We start from the raw sequence: 15,287 nt of genomic DNA, 5'->3' as shown, positions 1-15,287 counted from the left end.
AAAGTTCATGGGCCTTGCTACCTTGAGGGCTTTGTTTGGTTGAGGTGGATTTGAAGGGGACTGAGAGGGGTTTAACGAGGTTAAATCCCCGCGAGTCAAAAAACGTCAAAATCCCCTCCAATCCTCTCTATTCCCCTTGGGAGAAAGGTTTACCGAACAAGGCCTCAATGGGTGAGCTCCAACTGATCTTATGACGCTGGTGGAACATCTCCCCCTCTAATCCAAAACGAGTTTTAAATGGAGGAATCACGATAATTCTTCCTTGTTGATCCGTGGGACGGCACTGGACGTACCCAATATCAACGAGAAAGAGCAAATGTGTGGATAGCGGAACAACCATAGATGTCGTCCTTCATATAGTGTGGGGTAGTATATATCTTCATGTCTTCTCACACGAGAATGTGTGAGCTTGGGGAGATTTCAAATTTTATCTTGTTGGAAGGTTGAGCACTTCATGTTAAATGAGAAAGAATGATGAAATGTGCCTTTAATAGTTGGGTGGGGTCAAAAGAGCAACAACGGGTATTACGCATGGTTGTCAGTTTTTTAAGACGGTTTCACTTTTGAGTACACTTAGTGATATCTTGTTTTAACCATGTAAGGGAGTTGTATGTATTCGTATTAAGCTATCGAGTTATACAAGTTCAAGAATAGCGGCAAAATCAAAGATGAAGGAAAGAAAATTAATGGTTGAACAATGAAAATAATTCTGCATGGCATGACGACTACACGACCCAGGGTCGAAGGGTTTTCTAGGTATTTAGCACTAGCAAATTGCCATGACATGCTTCTATTTTTCAAGGAAACCAATATTGTATTAAATCGGGCTTCTACATCATATATAGATGCATATAACCTATATTCGGTATAGTAGTTTATAACAGCCTTATACCCACTGACTTAAAAATTAACCCCCTAATTCTACAAAGGAAGAAACATGATAGACAAGTAAGGTTTCAAGAAACCCGAGTAAAGGCGTCGCGTCTTGTATGATGTGTCGTTAGTTGATGACTGAATAGTTTTCTACCCACAAGATAACACTTTGCGGATGCTCTAAGAATATAGGATATGGACACATTTATGATATGTAAATATAACATACTTAAATGGTTCCCCGGAACAATGACTCACTCATATTTCTTCTCCATTCCTCCCTCTTCACCCTCCCTTGAGAGGTTTCCCTACTTGCTTTCCCTCCTACGACGGTGTTGCCAGCTGGAGTGAGGATCAGAGGGGTCGTTGGGTCGTCGTTGTAGGTAGTAGTTTTAGGCTTAATTAGTTCTAGGTTAGGTGTTTCCATCTGCGACATATGTCTCTATGCCGATATAGAGCTACTTTTTTATGCCAATGAATGGTGTCGGTAGGAGGCATGTTCTTGCATCCTGCCGGTTTCCATGGTGGAGGGTGGTGGATGTGGAGACAACTCCCATAATAAGCTCAATATAGCATTGGATTGGGCAACAACGACATCATCTCCCCCTTTTTCTTCTCCACCGTGGGGCAGAAGGGGAGATGGCGATGGATCTGCGCTTTTCCCTATCGAATTTGGTGCTCTCTGGGCATTGCAAGCTAAGTTGGTGGTTCATCATTCTCCTTCGACCGTTGCATTGACCTCGGCCACCTAAGCTGAAGGTTGTCCTAAGAGGAGCCTCGAATGTGCCTCTTTCAACCTCCAACTTGAGGCCCTTTTCTCATCGCCCATTGTCAGCAAGGATTCGGGCGGAGACGGTGGACAATGCATCCCCGATGAGGGTGCTACTTGCATAATGATTGGATTGTGTTATTGGTTGTATCCTTAGGGTCACGCGTGGAAAAGTTAAAGGACTTGTTTGTAATTTTCATTTCTTTAGAGGTACCTTATTGTAGTGATGTAATAATTTTATGAAGAAAATGCCTACTTTTGGGGCCCTCGGGTCCCTCCCTATTGTTCAAAATATATAGCTACCAGCTAGGTACAATAATGAGATCTTTTCCTATAGCACTCGTCTGTACATGTTGTTTATTTACTTCCACGAATAATATTCTTGTAGGCATATCTATGAGATGACTAGGACATGCATATCCCCCCAGTATAGGCATGTGTGTACATAATAAGCGAATACAACAATGACCATGTCACATGAAAGGAAATTTGTAGATTGCTTTAGTTATCTAGCATGCCCAAGTGGAGTGTTTTAAAAGGGAGGTTAAGGAACACATGTTTGAGATGGGACAAAAACTAAAGGGAAATCTTTAGTGAAAAGATAAGGATAATGTGCACGTTAGCCTAAAAATTAGTTACATTGATGAGTTAGGCACACTCTACTAAGAGAGATGTTTGTAGGACGTCTTTCCCAACCTTAAAAGTTAATGCGTCTTTTAGGGCATAATGTGCACGTTAGCAGGTTGATTCCAAAAAACATAAAACCAAAGTATGCTATCATCTCAACTTGATTAGATATGGACAAATAGATAGATGGCTCACATGTATCAAATTGATAAAGATGTTACCTTGTATTTATTGGGAAATGTATCGTATATGGATATCTTATCCATGCTTGTATATATCTGATCGTGCCTTTATTTTTCGTGTGGTCCTACACAAATAAACACAAAATCCAAGCCAAGTAATCGTCTAGTTCTTGTTTAGTTGGCAAAAGAAATTGGATTTTGTGGAGAAAATGGGGGATGTTAATACGTGCGCGCCCATGATCCATTCCCGACAACATAAAATTCCATATATGTATGGGTTTCGTGAGTTGTTTACTTTTTCTTCCTTCCCTTTTTACTTTGCATGCAATCTGTGAACAATGAAGATTGGGCCACCTACTTCGGGGAACATGTTCCTCCATGCGCTTTCCTCGTCTCTCCGACTATTTGCCTCTACTTTTGGCACACAATAGGGGCCCAAAACGCCCGAGATCTTTCAAGTTTGAGAATTTTTTGTTGGGATAATCCCTAGGTTCAAAGAGGTGGTCAAGAAGGGCATGGAAGGAAGAGAAAGCACATGTGGAGCCTTGTCGTATTCTTTATATAAGATGAAGACTGTTGCTTCTCGTCTTCGGTTCTCCAATGCAAAGCTTCAAGTGCATGGCACTAGAATTTTCCTATTCTTTAACATTATAGAGCATCATGCTCTCTTTGTCGAGGAAACTAGCATTCGACGGAGAATCAAGAGAAGGGTAATCGGTTTGGATATTCTGTAACACACAAGGAAAAAGCAATGCACACACATCTCTAATATTAGAGGGGACACTCATACCTGATACTTTCACTAGCATGTCAATGGACATAGGCATAACATCCTCAACAACGGTTGGGTCACGGGCCATGATGAAAAGGAAACCATTGTTCATGGCTACTTTTCCAACACATTCAGCCATCCCACTCAACGCGACTTCAGTTGGTTTGATCTGGGATCACCACTTGTGAGCTTGAGGAGATCGGTGTGGCATTTTCGGCGGAGGAGGTCAAAGTTGTCGTCATGGGAATGGTTGGTGACAAGGCGCCGGGTCAAGATGGCTTCCCTGCGTGTTCATAAATCCTATTGGGGCATTATTGCTTCCGATATCATGGCAGTTATCCACTTATTCTCTCACCTCTATACGAAAAAAAATCACTGACCCAACTCAGTGAATATTGCTCTACTTCCCAAAAAAATCCCACTGGCCCAATTCTCCGGTGCACTCTATATCATGCTACGACTATGAGGCGGCTTCACGAATTGCCTGAAAAGAGGCCCTAGGTTCATAAACCTCCATGCCTGCTGACGATGCGGCTATATTTGTCGCACTCACCAAGGAGGATGTGGTCATTATTTCTCAAATTATCATCATTTTCGACCATGTTACTGGGCTTGTTACAAACTTTTGTAAGAGACTCATAGCGCCTATCTGATGCCATGGCCTCCCTTTGGATGACATTCTGCCAGCCTCTTAGTTATGGTCTCTATGTTCCCCATAAAGTACCTTGGCCAAACACATTCACTTCCAACACCTTGAGGACAAAATCACAAGCAAGCTCAAACCTTCACAAGGAAACATTTTAACATAGTCGACGGGCGTGTTTGGGTCAAACCATGCTATCCCCACAAAACCTCTACCACCTTGACCCTGGGTGTTCCTCATGGGGTCAAACGGTATGCCTACAAGCATGGCAGAGCTTTTCTTTGGGCATGAACAGACAAAGTCACAGTTGGCAAATGCAAGGCCAACCACTATGTTAAAACGATACTCTGAATGTAGTTTATATGTTTCTTAAAGTTCCTATAGACTTTGCTATATGCAGTTGGGCAACTTGTTGTTAGCTTGTTTATTGACTATGATAAAATGTGCTACTAAACTATGATACATCGTAATGCATATGATCGAATATGTAAATTCTTGCTGGTTATATGTATAGTTGTGGTGGGAAGCCCAGGTTGCTGGCCCCAGCCACAACATCTATTTGCGGCGGGCAAGGGAATTTGGACCACCACAACTACAACGTCTAGCTGTGGCGGGCGTGAGGAGATGCTCACCACTGGAGGTGCTATACCAGTGGCAGGCGTGCGCCCACCACTGATGGGGTACTAGCAGTGGCGGGAGGTTGGTGGCGGGCGCCCCTGGGAGGCTTTCGCACCACTGATGGCCTTTTTGTGCCTGCCACTGCTAGGCATTCCTGAAGTAGTGATGGGGAAAATGAGAGACGATGTTTACCCAGGTTCGGGCCCTCTCGAAGAGGTAAAACCCTACACCATGCTTTGATTATATTGATGTGATGGAGTATCAAGTACAAGATGATCTACCTCGAGGCCGTATGATTGTGTTCTAAACCCTAAGATTGATAATCATGCCTTTAGAGACTAAACCCACGACTTATATACACACTGGGGGTGCCTAGGTTACACATATGGTCGATTGCCAATCATGCTGGCTGGTGAGCTATCCTTGAAGTACACACCAAGTCTTTGGAGGTTTCTATCTTGATTATGCCGAGGAGCACAGCTCCCGGAGTCCTTCCTTGTGAAGATCGGCGGGTCGTAAGTTCGGCTCGTGAACTATGGGCCGTATAGGTTAGTACCCCTAAGTCCATGACACCGTCAAGCACCGACGAGGGCTCTATGATAGTTTGTGTCATGAGATTTGTTGGCTTTCTTCGGATATTGGTGGTTGATATGTCTTTCAAGGAGAATAACTGGCTGGCTATTGGTGCGATGGCGTTGATATCTTCTTCTGTGTTGTCCTGTGGCATGGTTCGGTTTCTTCAACTCTCTAGACTAGTGGTGATGGATTGCAAGCCTGTACTGCGTGGGGTGATGATTCTACTGATGTTTCTTTAGTGACTTATACATCTTGTCTTTAAGCGACGAGTGGCTATTGCGGTCTTTAAAGCCTGATATAGCGAGGGCATTTGTAGGTGTCTCTTTCCTTTACTATAGGTTCAGTGTATTTTTCAATCTTCGACGTATAGTCGGAGGAAGAAGAAGACTAGTTTGATTTTCAATTCCTATCTCTAGTTACCTTTCCATTGTATTGACAATTGTTTTCCTTATAAGATGCCCTTTGGGTGTCATTTTTAATATAAAAACACTCATAAAAGATGCTTCCCCATTAGGAGGCTTATAAGATAGAATAGTGTTTTGGGTATAAACATGTCATTTTTCTTTTATTTTAGGGTGAAACAAAACAAGGCACTTGATCAAAGTCATCGGTATGGGTAGTTGCTACCTCTTGAGCACTGCGTTGGTTTTCCCTTGAAGAGGAAAGGGTGATGCAGTAAAGCAGCGTAGGTATTTCCCTCAGTTTTTGAGAACCAAGGTATCAATCCAGTAGGAGGCCACACACGAGTCCCTCGCACCTACACAAACAAATAAAAACCTCGCAACCAACGCAATAAAGGGGTTGTCAATCCCTTCACGGTCACTTACGAAAGTGAGATCTGATAGATATGATAAGATAATATTTTTGGTATTTTTATGATAAAGATGCAAAGTAAAATAAAAGGGAATAAAACTAGCTAAGTGTTGGAAGATTAATATGATGGAAAATAGACCCGGCGGCCATAGGTTTCACTAGTGGCTTCTCTTGAGAGCATAAGTATTACGGTGGGTGAACAAATTAGTGTTGAGCAATTGATAGAATTGAGCATAGTTATGAGAATATCTAGTTATGATCATGTATATAGGCATCACGTCCGAGACAAGTAGACCGACTCCTGCCTGCATCTACTACTATTACTCCACAGGTCGACCGCTATCCAGCATGCATCTAGAGTATTAAGTTCATAAGAACAGAGTAATGCTTTAAGTATGATGACATGATGTAGAGGGATAAACTCATGCAATACGATATAAACCCCATCTTGTTATCCTCGATGGCAACAATACAATATGTGCCTTGCTGCCCCTACTGTCACTGGGAAAGGACACTGCAAGATTGAACCCAAAGCTAAGCACTTCTCCCATTGCAAGAAAGATCAATCTAGTAGGCCAAACCAAACTGATAATTTGAAGAGACTTGCAAAGATAACCAATCATACATAAAAGAATTCAGAGAAGATTCAAATATTGTTCATAGATAAACTCGATCATAAACCCACAATTCATCGGTCTCAACAAACACACCGCAAAAGAAGATTACATCGAATAGATCTCCACGAGGATCGTGGAGAACTTTGTATTGAGATCCAAAGAGAGAGAAGAAGCCATCTAGCTAATAACTATGGACCCGAAGGTCTGAGGTAAACTACTCACACATCATCGGAGAGGCTATGGTGTTGATGTAGAAGCCCTCCGTGATCAATGCCCCCTCTGGCAGGATGCCGGAAAAGGCCCCAAGATGGGATCTCACGGGTACAGAAGGTTGCGGCGGTGGAATTAGGTTTTCGTGGATGCTTCTGTTGGTTTGGGGGTACGTAGGTATATATATGAGGAAGAAGTACGTCGGTGGAGCAACGTGGGCCCCACGAGGGTGGAGGGCGCGCCCCCCTACCTCGTGCCCTCCTGGTTGCTTTCTTGACGTAGGGTCCAAGTCCTCTGGGTCACGTTTGTTCCGAAAATCACGTTCCCGAAGGTTTCATTCCGTTTGGACTCCGTTTGATATTCCTTTTCTGCGAAACACTGAAATAGGCAAAAAAAACAACAATTTGGGCTGGGCCTCCGGTTAATAGGTTAGTCCCAAAAATAATATAAAAGTGTAAAATAAAGCCCATTAACATCCAAAACAGAATATAATATAGCATGGAACAATAAAAAATTATAGATACGTTGGAGACGTATGAAGCATCCCCAAGCTTAATTCCTGCTCGTCCTCGAGTAGGTAAATGATAAAAACAGAATTTTTGATGTGGAATGCTACTTGGCATAATTTTCAATGTAATTCTCTTAATTGTGGTATGAATATTCAGATCCGAAAGATTCAAGACAAAAGTTTAATATTGACATAAAAATAATAATACTTCAAGCATACTAACTAAGCAATCATGTCTTCTCAAAATAACATGGCCAAAGAAAGTTATCCCTACAAAATCATATAGTCTGGCTATGCTCTATCTTCACCACACAAAGTATTTAAATCATGCACAACCCCGATGACAAGCCAAGCAATTATTTCATACTTTTGATGTTCTTAAACTTGTTCAATCTTCACACAATATATGAGCGTGAGCCATGGATATAGCACTATATGTGGAATAGAATGGTGGTTGTGGAGAAGACAAAAAAGGAGAAGATAGTCTCACATCAACTAGGCGTATCAATGGGCTATGGAGATGCCCATTAATAGATATCAATGTGAGTGAGTAGGGATTGCCATGCAACGGATGCACTAGAGCTATAAGTATATGAAAGCTCAGCAAAAGAAACTAGGGACTTCTACATTTGTGTCCCTAACTCGAACCCACTACTCAGATTTGCCCCTAATTTCGAAGTGTGCTCAAATTTACCCCTCCGCCGTCATGTTTTCTTATAAAAATGCCCTTCTGTGCCGTTTCCGTCCAGTCAAAGCTGTTTGACCGGTATTTGGCCGTTTATTTGACATTTTTGCCCTTGCGTCCTTACACGTGGGTCCAAATCGAATAGGAAAAAGAAAAATAGGAAAGGCTACCGTAGCGATTGGGCCATGATGCAGTGGCAAGCAGGCCTGGTCCAGCCCAGCCCAACCCAGTCGATGTTATCTTCAACCTCGTGCCAGTAGCACCGAGGGCGACTGGACAGCGCGCACCAGCCGCCGGCGTCCACCTCCTCCTTTCCATTGGACCCCACCCCGCGAGATAAGACCACCGCATCCCCCCGAATCATCTGCCTCTCTCTGTGTGCTCTCCCTTCTCTCAATCGCGTAACTGATTCACCTGAGAGCAAGTGTTCGACACCGAGCGCCATTAGCGCGGCAAACGACCAAAACTCACCGACCCTTTGTGCCTCCGACGTCCTCCACTATGCTCTCTACCACTCCACCGAAGAAATCGAGCTAGGACGACCCAAGCCAAGCAAATCGACCTCACCTTCATCGCCTCCGATCGAAGACCGCCAGCGTCGATTCGTTGACGTACAAGTTACCCCGCCTCATCTGAGTGCATCTCCAGCCCTGCCGTGATACCCTCCTCCTCTCCCCTCTCCTTTCCCATTCGGTTTCACGCCATAGCTCCATCCCCGCCGAGTCCGTGGCAGCACCGCTACTGGCCTCGTTCCTGCCGGAGAATTTAGCCACCCTGCGCCCTCCTGCTATCAGCCCTGGAAGCGGGAGAGGCAGCGCTAGCCACCCCGCACCTCAGCCGTCGTCCTCAGGGCCTCCCGGTGAGCCTCCGCCATGGATTTTTGTCGCCGACGAATAATCTCCGATGAGGTCCTTAATTAAGCATTAATTACCCCACTAATAGTCCCCTGAGCCATAGCCACGTGGGCCCACTGGCATTATTAACTTGTTATTGAGACTTGTTTAGGTATACTAAGCAGAGTAGCCCCACTCGTCACGGATGAGTCAGATTAAAACAAAATATTTCAGAAAATATTGATTAGCTAATGACATGTGGGCCCAATATCTAGTTTGAATAGTCCTTATCTTTTTTCTCTTTTATTTTAAGTTTGTCCCCACATGTAAGTGTGAGAGAGAGGGGGTGAGAGAAAAAGTTTTTTTTTCATTTTATTTTTTAGAGTGGGTCCCACTAGTAAGTGACACATGAAGACAGGGGCAAAAATGTCAAATAAACGGCCAGATACCGGTCAAAGAGCTTTGACTGGACGGAAACGGCACGGAAGGGTATTTTTATAAGGGAACATGACGACAGAGGGGCAAATTTGAGCACACTTTAAAATTAGGGGCAAATCTGAGTAGTGGGTTCGAGTTAGGGACACAAATATAAAAGACCCAAGAAACTAAGTGGGTGTGCATCCAACTCGCTTGCTCACGAAGACCTAGGGCATTTTGAGGAAGCCCATCATTGGAATATACAAGCCAAGTTCTATAATGAAAATATTCCCACTAGTATATGAAAGTGATATCATAAGAGACTCTCTATCATGAAGATCATGGTGCTACTTTGAAGCACAAGTGTGGTAAAAGGATATTAACATTGTCCCTTCTCTCTTTTTCTCTCATTTTTTTATTTGGGCATTTTCTCTTTTTTTATGGACTATTTTTTTTCTTTTTTTTCGTCCGGCGTCTCATCCCGACTTGTGGGGGAATCATAGTCTCCATCATCCTTTCCTCACTTGGGACAATGCTCTAAAAATGATGATCATCACACTTTTATTTACTTACAACTCAACAAGTACAACTCAATACTTAGAACAAAATATGACTCTATGTGAATGCCTCCGGTGGTGTACCGGGATATGCAATGAATCAAGAGCGACATGTATGAAAGAACTATGAACGATGGCTTTGCCACAAATACGATGTCAACTACATGATCATGCGAAGCAATATGACAATGATGGAGCGTGTCATAGTAACGGAACGGTGGTAAGTTGCATGGCAATATATCTCGGAATGGCTATGGAAATGCCATGATAGGTAGGTATGGTGGCTATTTTGAGGAAGGTATATGGTGGGTGTATGATACCGGCGAAAAGTGCACGGTATTAGAGAGGCTAGCAATGGTGGAAGGAAGTGCGTATAATCCATGGACTCAACATTAGTCATAAAGAACTCATATATTTATTGCAAAAATCTACAAGTTATCAAAGCAAAGTATTACGCGCATGCTCCTAGGGGGGTAGATTGGTAGGAAATGACTATTGCTCGTCCCCGACCGCCACTCATAAGGAAGACAATCAATAAATAAATCATGCTCCGACTTCATCACATAACGGTTCACCATACGTGCATGCTACGGGAATCACAAACTTTAACACAAGTATTCCTTAAATACACAACTACTCAACTAGCATGACTCTAATATCACCATCTTTATATCTCAAAACAATTATCAAGCATCAAACCTCTCATAGTATTCAACACACTCATAAGATAATTTTTACTACTCTTGGATGCCTATTACTTTAGGACTAATTTCTTAATTTAAGCAAATTACCATGCTGTTTTGTAGGACTCTCAAAATAATATAAGTGAATCATGAGAGAATAATAGTTTCTATAAAACAAATCCACCACCGTGCTCTAAAAGGTATAAGTGAAGCACTAGAGCAAAAACTATATAGCTCAAAAGATATAAGTGAAGCACATAGAGTATTCCAATAAATTCCGAATCATGTGTGTCTCTCTCAAAAGGTGTGTACAGCAAAGATGATTGTGGCAAACTAACAAATAAAGACTCAAATAATACAAGACGCTCCAAGCAAAACACATATCATGTGGTGAATAAAAATATAGCTCCAAGTAAAGTTACCGATGGAAGTAGACGAAAGAGGGGATGCCTTCCGGGGCATCCCCAAGATTTGGCTTTTAGGTGTCCTTAGATTATATTGGGGTGCCACGGGCATCCCCAAGATTAGCTTTTGCCACTCCTTGTTCCATAATCCATCAAATCTTTTACCCAAAACTTGAAAACTTCACAACACAAAACTTGGCAGAAAATCTCGTGAGCTCCGTTAGCGAAAGAAAACAAAACACCACTTCAAGGTACTGTAATAAACTCATTATTTATTTATATTGGTGTTAAACCTACTGTATTCCAACTTCTCTATGGTTTATAAACTATTTTACTAGCCATAGATTCATCAAAATAAGCAAACAACACACGAAAAACAGAATCTGTCAAAAACAGAACAGTCTGTAGTAATTTGTAACTAACGCAAACTTTTGGAACTACAAAAAATCTACCAAAATAGGACGACCTAGACAATTTGTTTATTGATCTGCTGCAATTGGAATCAATATTTTATCACGTTCTGGTGATTTTTAACAATTGTTTTCATGAACAGAAAGTTTCTGGAATTTTCAGCAAGATCAAATAACTAACATCCAAGAAGTTCCTATAGGTTAAACTTGGCACAAACACTAATTAAAACATAAAAACAAATCTAACCAGAGGCTAGATCAAAGATTTATTCCTAAACAGAAGCAAAAAGCAAAAACTAAAAATAAAATTGGGTTGCCTCCCAACAAGCGCTATCTTTAAAGCCTTTTTAGCTAGGCATTGAGATTTCAATGATGCTCACAAGAAAGACAAGAATTGAAGCACAAAGAGAGAATCATAAAAACACGTGACAAACACATCTAAGTCTAACATACTTCCTATGCATAGGCATCTTATACGCAAACAAATTATCAAGGCAAGCAAAAACTAGCATATGCAAGGAAGCGGAAAGAAACAATAGTAATCTCATCATAACGAGAGGTAATTTAGTAACATGAAAATTTCTACAACCATATTTCCTATCTCATAATAATTACATGTGGGATCATAAGCAAATTCAACAAAATAGCTATTACAATAAATATTTTCAACACGATCCACATGCATGCAAAGTTGACACTCTTCCAAAATAGTGGGATTAACATTAACTAAAGTCATGACCTCTCCAAACCCACTTTCAATATTATTGCAAACACTATTATCAATCTCATATTCATCATGGGGCTTAAATAAATTTTCAAGATCAAAAGAAGAATCACCCCAATCATGATCATTGCAACAAGTAGTAGACATAACAAAACTAGCATCCCCAAGCTTAGGGTTTTGCATATTATTAGCATAATTTACACCAATAGAATTTATAATAAAATCATTGCAATCATGCTTTTTATTCAAAGATCTATCATGAATCGCTTCATAAAGTACTTCATCACAATTTTCAGATTCACGAATTTCAAGCAAAACCTCATAAAGATAATCTAGTGCACTCAACTCACTAGCAATAGGTTCATCATAATTGGATCTCTTAAAGAGATTAGCAAGTGGATGAGGATCCATAAACTCTTAGCAAGCGAAGATGCAAGCAAAAAGAAGGCACATGGTAACACAAGATTGAACGGAGGAAGGGCGAATAAAACGGCAAGGGTGAAGTGGGGGAGAGGAAAACGAGAGGCAAATGTCAAATAATGTAATGCGAGAGATAAGAGTTTGTGATGGGTACTTGGTATGTTGACTTTTGCGTAGACTCCCCGGCAACGGCGCCAGAAATCCTTCTTGCTACCTCTTGAGCACTGTGTTGGTTTTCCCTTGAAGAGGAAAGGGTGATGCAGTAAAGCAGCGTAAGTATTTACCTCAGTTTTTGAGAACCAAGGTATCAATCCAGTAGGAGGCCACGCACGAGTCCCTCGCACCTACACAAACAAATAAAAACCTCGCAACCAACGCAATAAAGGGGTTGTCAATCCCTTCACGGTCACTTACGAAAGTGAGATCTGATAGATATGATAAGATAATATTTTTGGTATTTTTATGATAAAGATGCAAAGTAAAATAAAAGGCAATAAAAATAGCTAAGTGTTGGAAGATTAATATGATAGAAAATAGACCCGGGGGCCATAGGTTTCACTAGTGGCTTCTCTCGAGAGCATAAGTATTACGGTGGGTGAACAAATTACTGTTGAGCAATTGATAGAATTGAGCATAGTTATGAGAATATCTAGGTATGATCATGTATATAGGCATCACGTCCGAGACAAGTAGACCGATTCCTGCCTGCATCTACTACTATTACTCCACACATCGACCGCTATCCAGCATGCATCTAGAGTATTAAGTTCATAAGAACAGAGTAATGCTTTAAGTATGATGACATGATGTAGAGGGATAAACTCATGCAATATGATATAAACCCCATCTTGTTATCCTCGATGGCAACAATACAATACGTGCCTTGTTGCCCCTACTGTCACTGGCAAAGGACACCGCAAGATTGAACCCAAAGCTAAACACTTCTCCCATTGCAAGAAAGATCAATCTAGGAGGCCAAATCAAACTGATAATTCAAAGAGACTTGCAAAGATAACCAATCATACATAAAAGAACTCAGAGAAGATTCAAATATTGTTCATAGATAAACTTGATCATAAACCCACAATTCATCGGTCTCAACAAACACACCACAAAAGAAGATTACATCGAATAGATCTCCACGAGGATCGTGGAGAACTTTGTATTGAGATCCAAAGAGAGAGAAGAAGCCATCTAGCTAATAACTATGGACCCGAAGGTCTGAGGTAAACTACTCACACATCATCGGAGAGGCTATGGTGTTGATGTAGAGGCCCTCCGTGATCAATGCCCCCTCCGGCAGGACACCGGAAAAGGCCCCAAGATGGGATCTCACGGGTACAGAAGGTTACGGCGGTGGAATTAGGTTTTCGTGGATGCTTCTGTTGGTTTGGGGGTACGTAGGTATATATAGGAGGAAGAAGTACGTCGGTGGAGCAACGTGGGCCCCACGAGGGTGGAGGGCGCGCCTAGAGGGGTAGGCGCGCCCCCCTACCTCGTGCCCTCCTGGTTGCTTTCTTGACGTAGGCTCCAAGTCCTCTGGATCACGTTTGTTCCGAAAAATCACGTTCCCGAAGGTTTCATTCCGTTTGGACTCCGTTTGATATTCCTTTTCTGTGGAACACTGAAATAGGCAAAAAAAACAACAATTTGGGTTGGGCCTCCGGTTAATAGGTTAGTCCCAAAAATAATATAAAAGTGTAAAATAAAGCCCATTAACATCCAAAACAGAATATAATATAGCATGGAACAATAAAAAATTATAGATACGTTGGAGACGTATCAGTAGTGCTTGCACCTCTCTAGGTACTTGAAGGGGTACCTTTCAATAAGAAATTATTCTTGCTATGGAGGTTAGCAAAGTTTACTATGATGATTAATGTGATGGGATACATTGAAGTTTATTTGCACCATATCACTTTCTTTTTTTTCCTAAGAGTTACTCCTTAAATTTTGTACTTAGATATTTTTGCGGGGGATACTTGGAGCAAACTTTTTTCCCCATTGGGCATACGTGTTTTTTTATAAAGGGCGACTTTATTATCTCAAAATGTAGCATCAAGCGGATACAAAGCATTATGAGTAACACCCGGCCTCTGCATAACTAAAATGCACACAGCCAAATCCAGAAGTCTGACAAAAATTCATGAAATAAAAATCGACAAATCGGCAACAGTAGATTCCTTTAGACCGACACTATGCCTATGTCGAAGAAGGTGGGGGATCGATCCGTAGGTTATGCTGCCACCCATGTTGGGAAAACACCTCCGTAGCCACCTGCTCCAATCGCGTACACACCATCATGAACAGTGGTTGGTACTCCGGCCGTTGTAGCATAGACCACATACGTAGCGAGTGCGTACACCGGAAAATAACCTGTAGAGGAGAAGCATTTTTGTCATTAAAAACCAAATCATTTCTACATAGACAAAGCGACCAAATTAAGGCATATGCTCCCACCCTTATTAGCATTTTGAACCTATTTGTAATACCGTCCAACCAATGACCAAAAATATTGGCAACACTTGTGGGCGGATACAAATTTGACGCTATTTGGATGACTGGCCACGTAAACGTGCAAACTTGCATTGGAAAAGGAGGTGTTTGATTGTCTCGTCATGAGTACAAAAAGAACACTTCTTACTCCCTCGCCAGTTTCGCCGTGCGAGGTTGTCTTTGATTAACACAACTCCCCTACGGAGATACCACATGAGGATTTTTACTTTTAGTGGAATTTTATACTTCCAAATTTCCTTATTATTACTCGTTGGTACCTCAGAATGCGTGAGTGCACGATACATAGAGTTTACTGTGAAAGACCCTGATGTAGTAAGGTTCCACCGAAACACATCCCGACCTAGTGTCAGGTTAATCGAATCCAGCCGGGATAAAATATTATGCCATGACACAAGCCGGGGGCCAATCAAATCCCGCCTGAATGAAATA

The sequence above is a fragment of the Aegilops tauschii genome, chromosome 1 (assembly GCF_002575655.3).
Source record: "Aegilops tauschii subsp. strangulata cultivar AL8/78 chromosome 1, Aet v6.0, whole genome shotgun sequence".
Lineage (NCBI taxonomy): Eukaryota > Viridiplantae > Streptophyta > Magnoliopsida > Poales > Poaceae > Aegilops > Aegilops tauschii.
Note: the sequence above shows the minus strand (reverse complement) of the source record.